This window comes from Notamacropus eugenii, chromosome 7 (assembly GCF_028372415.1).
Source record: "Notamacropus eugenii isolate mMacEug1 chromosome 7, mMacEug1.pri_v2, whole genome shotgun sequence".
In the NCBI taxonomy this organism is placed as follows: Eukaryota; Metazoa; Chordata; class Mammalia; order Diprotodontia; family Macropodidae; genus Notamacropus; species Notamacropus eugenii.
In genome coordinates this window covers 139,471,972-139,484,376 of record NC_092878.1, presented here as the reverse complement: position 1 = coordinate 139,484,376, position 12,405 = coordinate 139,471,972, and the positions used below count along the sequence as shown (strand labels likewise).

Below are 12,405 nucleotides of genomic sequence, written 5' to 3'. Positions count from 1 at the left end.
AATACATTGCTGTTTAAATGAGAGGAACAGGAAATTCTCGGAGGAAGAAATTCAAGTTATCAGTAGCTATATTTTTTAAATGTTCAAAATTTATGATAGAGAAATCCAAATTTGCACAACTCTAAAGTTCCACTTCATACAAACCAGGTTGAGAAAGATGACAAAAATAAAGTAAAATGACAATTATTGGAAGGGCTTTGGAAGTATAAGCACACTAGAGTATCTTGAGTGGAACTTTGAATTTGTCATACCATATTGGAAAAAAATTTAGTTATACCATACAAGTCACTGACCCAGGAATAAAATTTATAAATAAATGCCCCACCCAAATCTGAAAGAGCATTAATTTTTGTTGTTGTTGCAGCAAAGACCTGGGGAAAAACAGAGGTGCCAATCAATTGAAAAGCTACTGATTATATTGAGATGAATATAATAGAAATCACAGAAACCTAGGATGACATATGAACTGATATAGAGTGAGGCAATAAAAACTAGATGAACCAAGTATACCAAATGATGAACAAATGTAGAAAGGGAAAAACCTTAAGAACTCTGATCAATTTATTGATCAACCAAGACTTTACAAAATTAATGGTGAAGCATGATACTCACTGCTGAACAGAGAGGTAGGTGCACTTGAGTTGCAGACTGAGACATTCATTTTTAGATACACTTAATATATGGTTTTGATTTGCTTAATTGTTATGAAGATTTTTTTAATTGGTGGAAGGATTTTGGATTCAATATTAGATGCTGCTGCTCCCCATAAAGGAATACATAGTGTCATTTCAACGATTTTTAGAAGCACAGAAGAATAGGAGTCAGAAACAAAGAGAAAAGCTTTTAAAAAAAGTATGTTTAATTTATTATAAAATTTTTTCAAAGGAATGTAAGCTGTATATAACAGAGGCTTATGATTTCCTATTCAAACCTTTGTTATTCTTTGTATACATGTATGTGTGTGTATGTATTACATATGTACATGTTTATACGCATATATATGTGCTTGTTGATATTTTCAAGCTTAGAATAATAAAAAAATTATTTTAATAAATAAAAATTTTGAAATTTCAGTGGATGCTTTACAAATATGAATTTTCCACTGTGATAACCCTGATTGAAAGCTGAAAATAACATGAAGAATGTATGAATGGTTTGCTTATTTGTGAAAAGCATTGAGAAAACAAATGCGACAATCAAATAAAGTAAAACAATCCCTGCTCTCAAGAGCTTACATCTAATGCGGGAAATAACACATATGGAAGGTCTCTACAGTTGGGGACACAGTAGCGAAGGAAATGGTTGTGTCTCTTTTTTAAAGTCATTTTCACATGTAAAATCATAACAGTTTCTGAGGTTAATCCATTTTAAAGAGTCAAAGGCTTGGTGACCAGTCATTTCTTTTTTCTGAATCTTCAGTAGCTGGGGCTGTAACAACTACAAGTCCAATTGCTTTGCAGCATCTCCACATATATTACTTCCTAGAATGATGGTGGCATTGCTTTTCTCAAGGCTCTTGAGTTCAGGGTCCTAAGCTGTTCACACCGGGACATGAGGGAAAATAGTGATCAAGGTAGTGATTGTAGACTGACTTTTCCATCAAATGTTGCCTCATGTCTTTCCCTTGAGGTGCCTCTACTGGTTCAACTATGCTGATTTGCTTACACTCTGGATGGAAGTTGGCTGAGAGATGTCATTTCCACAGAAGTCACTTCCCTAGATGGCTGGGCTGGAAACAGTGGTGGTGATCCGCAGGTAGCTGCCTCTCCCAGGGTTCTTGTGCTCTTCACAAAGTGAATATCAAAGAACTGAAATTTGACTCATAGTTGACAATCAAAACTTGAGGCCATTAGCAATGAGATCTCTCTTCTTCCCTCTTCCTCATCTATCATTCCAGTGCAGTCTACCACTCTCTGATCTTTCACTCTTGTCTAGGATTCCCATTCCATTTCATCTCCTCCAATAGACTGCCCCTTCTATCATTCCCACGCTTTCATATATTTTCAATTTCTCCTCTCTCTATTGCCTTATTCTCTACTGCCTAAAAATGTAACCATGTCTTTTCCATCCTGAAAAAAAAAAAAACTTTATCCGATCTTTCTATTCCAGGTAGCTATGATCCCATATCCCTTCTGTCCTTTGTCTTCTAGCTCCTTGAAAAAACTTTCTACAGTAGGTGCCTCCTCTTATTCTCCTTTCTCTTTCTTCTTAACCTCTTGTAAAATAGTTTCAACCTTAGTATTCCACTCAAACTGCTCCATACAAATTTACAAATGATCTTTTAGTTGCCAAATCCAATGGCCTTTTCTCTACCTTCACTCTCCTTAACCATTTTGCAGCCTTTGATGTTGCTAATCATTCTCTCATCCTTGATACTCTCATCTCTTTAGATTTTAAGCTTGTCTTTCTTCTCCCAGTTTTTCTCATATCTGACCACTCCTTCACAATCTATAGCCTTTGCGGAATTCTTCCATGGATCACACCCTCTAATGGATCACACCCTCCCATGGATCACACACACACACACATATCTTTTAGGGTTCTGTCTTGGGCCCTTTTCTCTTTGCCCTCTATACCACTTTACTTGGTTGTCTCATCAGCTCCTATGGATTAAATTATGATTTCTATGCTGATGATTCTCAACTCTGCCTTTCCTGCCCCAACCTCTCTACTGACCTACAATCACACATCTCAAATTGACTTTCAGACATCTCAAGCTCAATTTCTGGGAGACATCTTAAACTCAATATGTCAAAAAATAGAATTTTCCCCCTAAGAGCAAACATACAAAAAATAACCTCCTGTTACTGTAGAAGACAACACCATCATCCTCATCCCTCAAATTCGCACTACCTCTCACAACTCCCCTCATACACAAATCTAATATGTTGCCAATGCCTATCAATCTCACCCTTGACATCTTCTTTCCTCTGACACTGCTACCACTTTAGTTCAAGACTTCATCACCTAATTCCTGAAATATTGCAATACCTTACTGGTGGATCTGTCTGTCTCAACAATTGCCTCACTCCAATCTATCCTCCATTACTCCTTTAACATGTTTTTCTCTTCCATGAAGCACAGGTCCTATCATGTTACCCTTCACTCAATAAACTCAAGTGACTTCCTATTGCCTGTAGGAGCAAATGCAAAATGCTCTGTTTGACATTCAAAGCCCTTCATGACCTAGTTCCCTCTTGCCTTTCTAGTTTTTTTTTTTTTTTACACCTTACTCTCCAACATGCTTTCTTTGTTCAAATGATGCTGGCTTCCTGGTTATTCTACAGAAGATGCAATCCATCTTTTGGCTCTGAGCATTCTCTTTGAATGTTACCCATAAGTGGAATATTCACCTTTCTCTGTTCTGGCTATCAGTTTCCCTGACCCATTAAATCCCAACCAAAATTGGACCTTTTAATGGAAGATTTTCCCATCCCGTCTTGATGTCTAATGCTTTTTTTTCTCAATTATTTTCTATTCATAGTATATAGAGTTTTGTGTATATATTTATTTGCATCTTGTTTTCCTCACTCAATTGTAAGTTCCTAGAGCACAGGGACTATCTTTGTCTCTCTTTCTATCTCCAGTGCTTAGCACAATGCCTTGCATATAGAAGGTGTTTAAGAAATGTTTACTGATTGAAGTACATGTTTTATCTAGTTGGTCATATCAATAAAAAAAAATAGGCTGAATAGATATGAACCTTATTCTAAGTATAACCTAAGAAGAAGCTGAAAGGGAGTAAATGGTTAAAGCATAGGACTTTCTCAAGAATTTAATCACTTGACTCAATTTTTCATTATCGCATAATGCCATCTTCATACTCAAGATCTTCAATAGGTACACTTATACATGATTGAACACTCTGACCTTACAGCTCTTCAACCTTCTTAATTATCATAATGTGCATCTTCACTCCATCTCCATCCACAATGATGTCATTTTGTCATCACCAATAACGCATTAACCCATAGTGTTTAGGAGATTATGAATGATGCTGGAGTATACACATGACCATTCTGATAGGATCTACTAAAAATTTATGTGATCTTATTTCCTCCTGTCACCCAACTTTCACTTTTGGCTCCAAAAAACTCTAGAATATACAGACAGGCTAAACTAGGTTGATGATCAGTTAGTTAGGAAGATATCTAACACAAGCATGTGAAGATTTCTTCCAGGGGAATGGGTAAATGAGAGTAATTTATTCCACTGGGTCATGAAGGTGGAAAGAGCAGGTACTGTGGTGAAAATCCTAGGATGAGTAGGAACACTAGCACACCAGAGCTTATGGACCCTCATCACAGTTCCAGGGCAGAAAGAGTGCTTGGGGTCACTCACAGAGCAGATCACAGGTCAGGAGAGTAGTAAATACACTTCTCCTTAGATGGTACCACCTTGGAAGAACTGAAAACTTACAGGTCCCTATAAGTATCTCTGAAAACAGCTATACAAAACACCTGAAGCTTGGGACAATAAACCCTCCACCCTGGAAGCAGAACCCCACTTTCACATAAAGTTAAAAGTCACGAAATAAGCTATGGAAATGAGCAAGCAACATAAAAAATTCTGATCATAGAAAGTTACTATGGTGACAAGGAAGATCAAAACACACTAAGAATAAAATTTTAGAAAGTCAAAGCCCCCATATCCAAAGTCCCCAAGAAAAATATGAATTTTTTTCAGGTCATGGAAGATCTCAGAAAGGATTTTGAAAATCACGTAAGAAAGGTGTTGGAAATATTGGGAAAAGAAATGAGACTGTTGCAAAATCATGAAAAAGAGTCAACAGCTTGGTAAAGAAGACACAAAAACATACTGAAGAAAATAACACTAAAAAAACAGACTAGGTCAAATGGTAAAAGTGGTACAGAAAGACTCTGAGGAGAAGAATGCCTTATTAAGCAGAACTGACCAAATCGAAAGAGATTGGAAAATTTTTCACTGAAGAAAAACTCCTCACAAAGTAGATTAGACAAAACACAAAAAGAGGTTCAAAAACTCACTGAAGAAAATAATTCCTTAAAAATTAGAATTGAGCAAATGGAAACTAGTGACTTTATGAGAAATCAAGAAAAATAAAGCAAAACCAAAAGAATGAAAAATGGAACACAATGTGAAACATCTCATTGAAGAATATCTATGCACAAAGAACTATAGTGCATCTCAGTACTCAATTAAGTAGCTACATTGATTGGTGATAAGGACGTGATTCTAGAAAGATCAGCCTAACACTTCCATAGTGTTCCCAATAGACCATCATCATCCAGTGCTGAAGCCATTGACTGTATAAATCACATTAAAGTCAAGCCCTTTCTAGCCAAACTTGCAGCTGAAAAAGCAGTAATGAATGCCATTAGGCTTCTGTCATGTAGCAAAGTGCATGGAGCTGTTTCCATCTCAGCAAAGATCTGTAAGGCTGGGGTCAGTTGCTCATACAAAAGATGAAAGAAATCTTCTCTGTTATTTATCAAGAGGAGGTTATCTCTCAGGAGATCAAGCATAGTTTCATTGTCCATTTCTATAAAGGCAAAGCAAAGAGATTGTCTTGTGAAATTCACGGAGTGGTTCTCTTTCTTAATCATTGCCAGTAAGTCCTTGTCAGAGTCCTCCTTAAAAGTCTGATCCTTCACTTTGAAGATGGATATCTTTCTGAGAGCCAATGTGGCTTCATAAAGGGTCAAGGAATGGTTGACATGATTTGCTGTCTGACAACTCCAGGAGAAATTCCAGAAGAGATCAGAGGTCTGTACACCATGTTCATCAATCTAAATAAGACCTCTGATACTATCCAACTTGAGGGCCTGCTGAAGGCTGTGGAAAAATTTGGTAATGACGTCATGCTTATGCAATTTCTGGATAAAAGATGATGCTCTCGCACTTTCCGAGTCAACAGTGGAGTGAAGCAAAGCTATTTACTTGCTCCCATGCTTTTGAGCATAATGCCTTCTGCAATGTTGTTAGATGCCTGCAACAAGAACAAAAATTGCATCAAGGTCAACTACAGAGCTAATGGCAAACTTGAAAGGTCTACAAGACAAAACTAAAGTAGAGGGAGAGTTGGTACATAATTGTTTTGTTTTATTTTGCAGATGGTTGTGCACTCAATGAATTCTCTGAGGCTGAGATGAAATAAAGTAAGATTTGATGCTCTACCCTTTGTGCTAATTTTGTCCTTACAATCACATGAACAAAACAGAGGTTCCCCACCAGTCAGCACTGCATCATGCTTATGTGGAACTCTTATGGGAAATGGAGAAATTCTGAATGCTGTGGATAAGTTCACTTACCTTGGCAGTGTGCTTTCTAGGGATATACACAGGGAGATGAAGTTGATGCACACATTTCCAGAGCTAACTTAGCATTTTGGAGACTCTAAAAGAAAATGTGGGAGACCAGGGGCATTAAACTGCCTACCAAACTGAAGATCTACAGAGCCATTATGCTGACCTCATTGTTGTATGCCTGTACACCTGAACCAATTATCAGTGTTATGATAGGAAATTGAATCACTTCCATTTGAATTGTCTTAAGAAGATAAGATTCTGAAGAATGCCTGGTAAAATAAAGTTATAAGACACTGCGATCCTCTAACAAGATGAACTACCAACAATTCAAACTCTACTTCAATGAGCTAGCCACATAGTCTGAATGCCAAATGCACATTTACCTACATGACTATTTTATGGAGAACTTGTACAAGGCAAGCACCCACAAGATCAGAAGAAGTGGTCCAGGGACACTCTCAAGATTTTTCTGAAGAATTTTAGTACTGATTGTGAGATATGGAAGATGCTGGCACAGGTTCACCCAATATGGCTTGCCTGTATAAAAGATGCTGTGCTGTGTGAGCAAAGCAGAATCACAGTAACACTAAGAAAATGTGAGATGTGCAAATCTAGAGACCTCTCAATCCCACATGTCAAATGAGCTATATTTGTGCCCAACCTGTGGTGGAGCTTTTCAAGCTAGTATTAGACTGATCAGCCACAGCTGAACTCACAGTACCTTGACTAAAACATCATGGTATCTTTGGTCCTCTTTGAGTATAAAAAAATCCACAAAAACCCTAAATTAGCAGTATCAAAGACAGAAAATGTGAATTTCCAACCAGTGAAAAAGAAGTAAAAGTAATTGTCAGTAAGTATTTTGCTGAACAATATGAAGATAAAATTCACAACCTAAATGAAATGGATGAATATTTACAAAAATGTAAATTGCCCAGATTAATAGAAGAGAAAATAGAATACTTAAATAACCCCATCTTAGAGAAAGAAATTGAACAAACCATAAATGAACTCCCTTTGAAAAACATCCTGGACCAGATGGATTTACAAGTGAATTCTACCATATATTTGAAGTACAATTAGTTCTAACAATTCATAAATTCTTTGAAAATATAGTAAGAGATAAGGTTTTTGTCAAAGTACAGAGGGGGAAAATGTAACATCTGTGAGGTCTGAGGAGAGAGGAGACGTTTTGGAGTAGCTTTGATGTGATGTTTAGCAAAGAATAAGGAAAGTCATAAGAGCTCATGTCACTGTGACATAATAAAGGCTTAGTTGAAATAAGATCACAAACTTTTAGTGGACCCTGTCAGAATCATTATGTGTACCCTTCAGTATGACTCAGGATCTCCTTACTGAGATTTTGAATTAATACATTTTTAGTGATGGCAATATGACATCTCTGTGGATGGAGATGGAGTGAAGATGCACATTGTGGAAGTTAAAGAGATTGAAGAGCTGTGAGGCCAGGGTGTTCAATCAGATATAAGTGTGCATATTGAAGTTCTTGAGTATGAAGGTGGTATTAGATGACAATGGGAAGCTGAGGTACATAATTAAATCCTTGAGAAAGCTATGACGATGTCTGTTAAACAACTGTGACAAGGTTAACTATAATAGGTAATAGAGATAAATTGAACCTCAAAGAAGGAGAAGAAGCAAAACTGGTTATTTATAGCAATATTTGAGGAGAGTAAATAAAGCCACTAGCTGGGATAAATAGAATTGCTATGTCTGGAGGAGAAAAGACAGCACTACTCCTATTTTAATTATATATTTTTTTCTGTCAAGGAATTTAATATTAGAAGTTGTAACGACAGAAAAAATATGCTAAAATGAAGTTTATACCCTAGAGCATGTAGCTGTCTTTGATGAATCTAGGTCAACAAATCCAGATGAAATACATCTTAAGATACTGAAAGAACCAGCAGATATGGTTGTTGAGTTACTGGTCTCTGAAAGAATGTGGTGAACTAGAAAGGTATCAAAGCACTGGGAAAGGGTGAATGTCCCAATTTTCAAAGTATGATCCTCTTCCAGGTATATGTTATACTACATGACTTCAACTCTGAAATTCTGTTTCTGTGAAGACATTGTGTTTGACTGTGATTAATTGAAAGGGAATGGAGCATAGATTTATGTTGGTAAAGAACAATCAGTGGACAAAAACCCCTTCGACCTTCAAAACTCTTTTGACAATTTCATAGTAAACACATTTACACATACACACACTTATAAATGTACATATGCACATATGATAAAATCTGAGTCACTATAAAATTAAGAGATATTATTTAGAAACAAATGATTATAGCATTATGGAGCTAGAACTGGAAATATGTCTCTATTTGACACCTCTTGAGATAGGTAACTCACTTCCTCACAAGCAAACACACTGTACCTTGGCCTGTTGTCATTAATATGAAGTAAGATTAGATTCTTTGTAACTTCTACCTCTTGATCTGAAGTTTGCTCTCCGGGGCCAAGAAGAAAACATCTAATTCCTCTTCCACATGATCAACCAATATATAGCAAATATATGAGACAGATAAACTTAGAAAAAATAAAGTACCATTTGATAAATTATGCAAAGGATTTATAGAAATCATTTCCATAAGTACTGAAGAATGCTAAAAACAACTCCATAAATATAATTAAATAAAAAGTTTCTGAAACAAATGGATGAAATAACAGCATTGCATGATTGTGAGAAATGAGGAACTTAATGAGAAATGAGGTTATAATTCTAATATTAGAGGCACACATGAAGAAGGCCAACTCTACCCTCTGGCTGAATTCAAACTGCATAAAACTTGGACTCAATCAAAATGTCACATTCAAGGAGCTAAATGGTAACATGAGGCCCCAAGACTACAGGTTCTGGTCTAACACTTGATCTAACAAAATAAATAAATAAACAAATAAATAAATGAGTGAATAAACAAACAAACAAACAAACAAACGAATGAATGAATAAATAAATAAATGAATAAAATAAAATAAATTGAGAAAGAGAAATCAAATTCCCAAAATAAAAAAAAAAGAGGTTCCAAGTTAATTCACAATGAATAGAGAGGATAAAGAGAAATGAATAGTTAAAGTAGATGGATGATTGTGTGCTAAAATAAAAAAAGAAATCTGAGTTAACTACACAGGAAATACAGATACCAAAAAATCCTAATTCAATAAGAAAAAATTAAGCCACTAATGAAGAAAAATCTACCCAAACTCCCATTTTAATTGAATTTTCAAGTGGAATCTATCAAAAATGTTAAGAACAATTTATGCTTTTGCTATAAATGTTTCAATAATAGGAATAATTTCAATAACAGAGATGGAAGCTATTATATTCAACTATGGTGTTTTTCTTAAAATAAAGAAAGGAAATAAAGAAGAGGAAAAAAAACATAAAACAATAGGAATGAATTTTGGAGGCACTGTATGAACCAGCACTATTTTATCAATGTATATATACCTTTAGTATAAGTCTCCTTCATGGATAAAAATAAATTACTCATCTGTAACAGTAATTTAAATGGAAAGACCTTTCTCATGTGTTAATAGGCCCATATGATCTGCTTAAATCACATGGAAGAGTTGGGAAAAGAAATAAAATTATGCAATAAAACTTTTACAAAGGGTCAACAGCTTGGAAAACTGCCTAAAAAGTAGAACTTATCAAATGGAAAAGGAGAACAACTCCTTAAAGAGTAGAATTAGCCAAATGGAAAAGAAACTACAGAAGCTATCTGAAGAAAACGACACCTTAAAAGTTAGAACTGGGCAAGTGGAGGTTAATGGCTCTATGAGACATCAAGAATCAATCAAAGAAGATTAAAAGAATGAAAAAATGGAAGAAAATGTAAAAAATGTGAAAAAACTGACAAGGAAAATAGATCCAGGAAAGACAATAGCAGAATCATTGGACTACTGGAATAATCCAAAGAAGGACCTGGAGAGCATCTTTCAAGAAATTATCAAGGAAAACTCCCCCAATATCCTAGAACCAAATGGTAAAGATGAACATTTACGAAAATAAAAATTACCTGGATTGACAGATCAGGAAATAGAATGCCTAAGTCAGTGAGTCTAAGGAAAAGAAATTGAATGAGGTACTAACGAACTTCCTGAGGAAAAACTCCTCAAGTTCAAATGGCTTCATGAGTGAATTCTACCAAACATTTAAAGAACAATTTATATCAATACTATATAAATTATTTTGAAAAAAGTAGGAGAAGAAGAAACTTTACCAAACTCATTTTATGACAAAATATAGCTCTGATACCTAATCCAGGAAAAGGTAGAGCAGAAAAAAAAGAAAAATATGGACCTTTTCTCCTAATAAATACTGATACAAAAAAATTAGGTAAAAATACTGGCAAGTAATATATCAAGAGGATGATACACTGTGATCAGGTTGGATTTGCTACAGGAATGCAAGGTTGGCTTAATATAAGGAAGGTTATGAACATAACTGACTGTATCAATAAAAAAACAAAAGAAATCAAATTATTATTATATCAATAGATGCTGGAAAAACTTTTTTTAGAAAAATAGAGCATTCATTCCTGTTAAAAACACTAAGGAGCACAGGAATAAAGGGAGTGTTGCTTAAAATGATAAGTAATATGTCTCTAAAAGCATCAACAGGCATTATTGGCAATGGGGATGTTAGAAATCTTCCCAACAGGAGCAGGGATGAAACAACTGTGTCCATTATCATCATCATCATCATCATCATCATTATCATCATCATCATCATCATCCAGTACAGTACTAGATTTGTTAGCTACAGCAATAGCAGATGAAAACAATCAAAGGAATTATGATAGACGATAAGGAAACAAAATTATCATACTTTGTAGATAGGATGAACTTCTTGAAATAATTAACAACTTTAGCAAAGTTGTAGGATATAAGATAAAAAAATATATATCATCAGCATTTCTTTATGTGACCAATAAAGCCCAACAGAAAAAAATAGAAAGATAAACTCTATTTAAAATAATTGTAAACAATATAAAATGTTTAGGAATTAACCTGGCAAGAAACACTCAGGAACTACATGAAGACAATTATAAAACACTTTTTCCACAAATAAAGTCATATCTAAAAGACCGGAATTCTACCTTAACTAATTTACTTTTTCAGTGCCATATCAACCAAAATACCAAAGATTATTTTATAGAACTAGAAAAAAACAACAAGAAAATTCAACTGGAAAACCAAAAGGTCAAGAATATCTAGGGAACTGTTTAAAAAAAAATACAAAGGAAGGTGGTCCAATAATACTAGATCTCAAACTGTAGTATAAAACATTAATCATCAAAACTACCTGGTGCTGATAAAAAACTGAGAGGTCGATCAGAGGAATAGATTAGATATGCAAGACATGGTGGTCAATGATCATAGTAATCTAGTGTTTCATAAACACAAAGACCCCAGCTTTTGGCATAAGAACTCACTATTTGACAAAAACTGCTTGGAAAACTGGAAAACAATAAGTATACCATAAGTAAGCTAGGTATACAATAGTCAAACTAGGTATTTATTAACATCTCACATCATATATCAAGATAAATAGACATAAAGGGTGACACCAATTAGAAAAGCAAGTAATACTCTACCTGTTAGAACTATGAGACGGGGGAGAATTCCTGACCACACAAGAGATAAAGAGCATTGCAAGGTGTAAAATACATAATTTTAATTATATTAAATTAGAAAGCTTTTGTACAAGCAAAATCAATGCAATGAAGATTAGAAAGAAAGCAGAAAGCTGGGAAACAATCTTTACAGGAAGTATCTCTGAAAAGGCCTCATTTCTCAAACAGAGAACTGATTCATATTTATAAGAATACAAGACATCATCCAATTGATAAATGGTCAAAGACTATAAACAGGCTAATTTCAAAAAAATCAAAGCTACCTACAGGTACATGAAGAAGTTCTCTAAATCACTTTTAATTAGAGAAATGAAAATTAAAAACAACTCTGAGGTACCACCTCATCCCTGTTAGACTGGCTAATATCACTGATCCAGCAATACCATTATTAGAACTGTATTGCAAAGAGATCATTAAAAAGGGGGAAGGGACATGAATATACAAAAATATTT

At 34.8% G+C, this 12,405-nt stretch overlaps 1 long non-coding RNA gene across 1 annotated transcript in view; it reads right to left on the bottom strand.

Moving 5' to 3' along the window:
• Window positions 1–838: 838 nt before the first annotated feature.
• LOC140514345 (uncharacterized) overlaps window positions 839–12,405 on the bottom strand; it is a 35,748-nt gene continuing 24,181 nt past the window's right edge. The window contains exon 4 of the long non-coding RNA XR_011970554.1: window positions 839–5,968. This is a non-coding gene — a long non-coding RNA (uncharacterized lncRNA). The remainder of the gene's footprint in view (window positions 5,969–12,405) is intronic.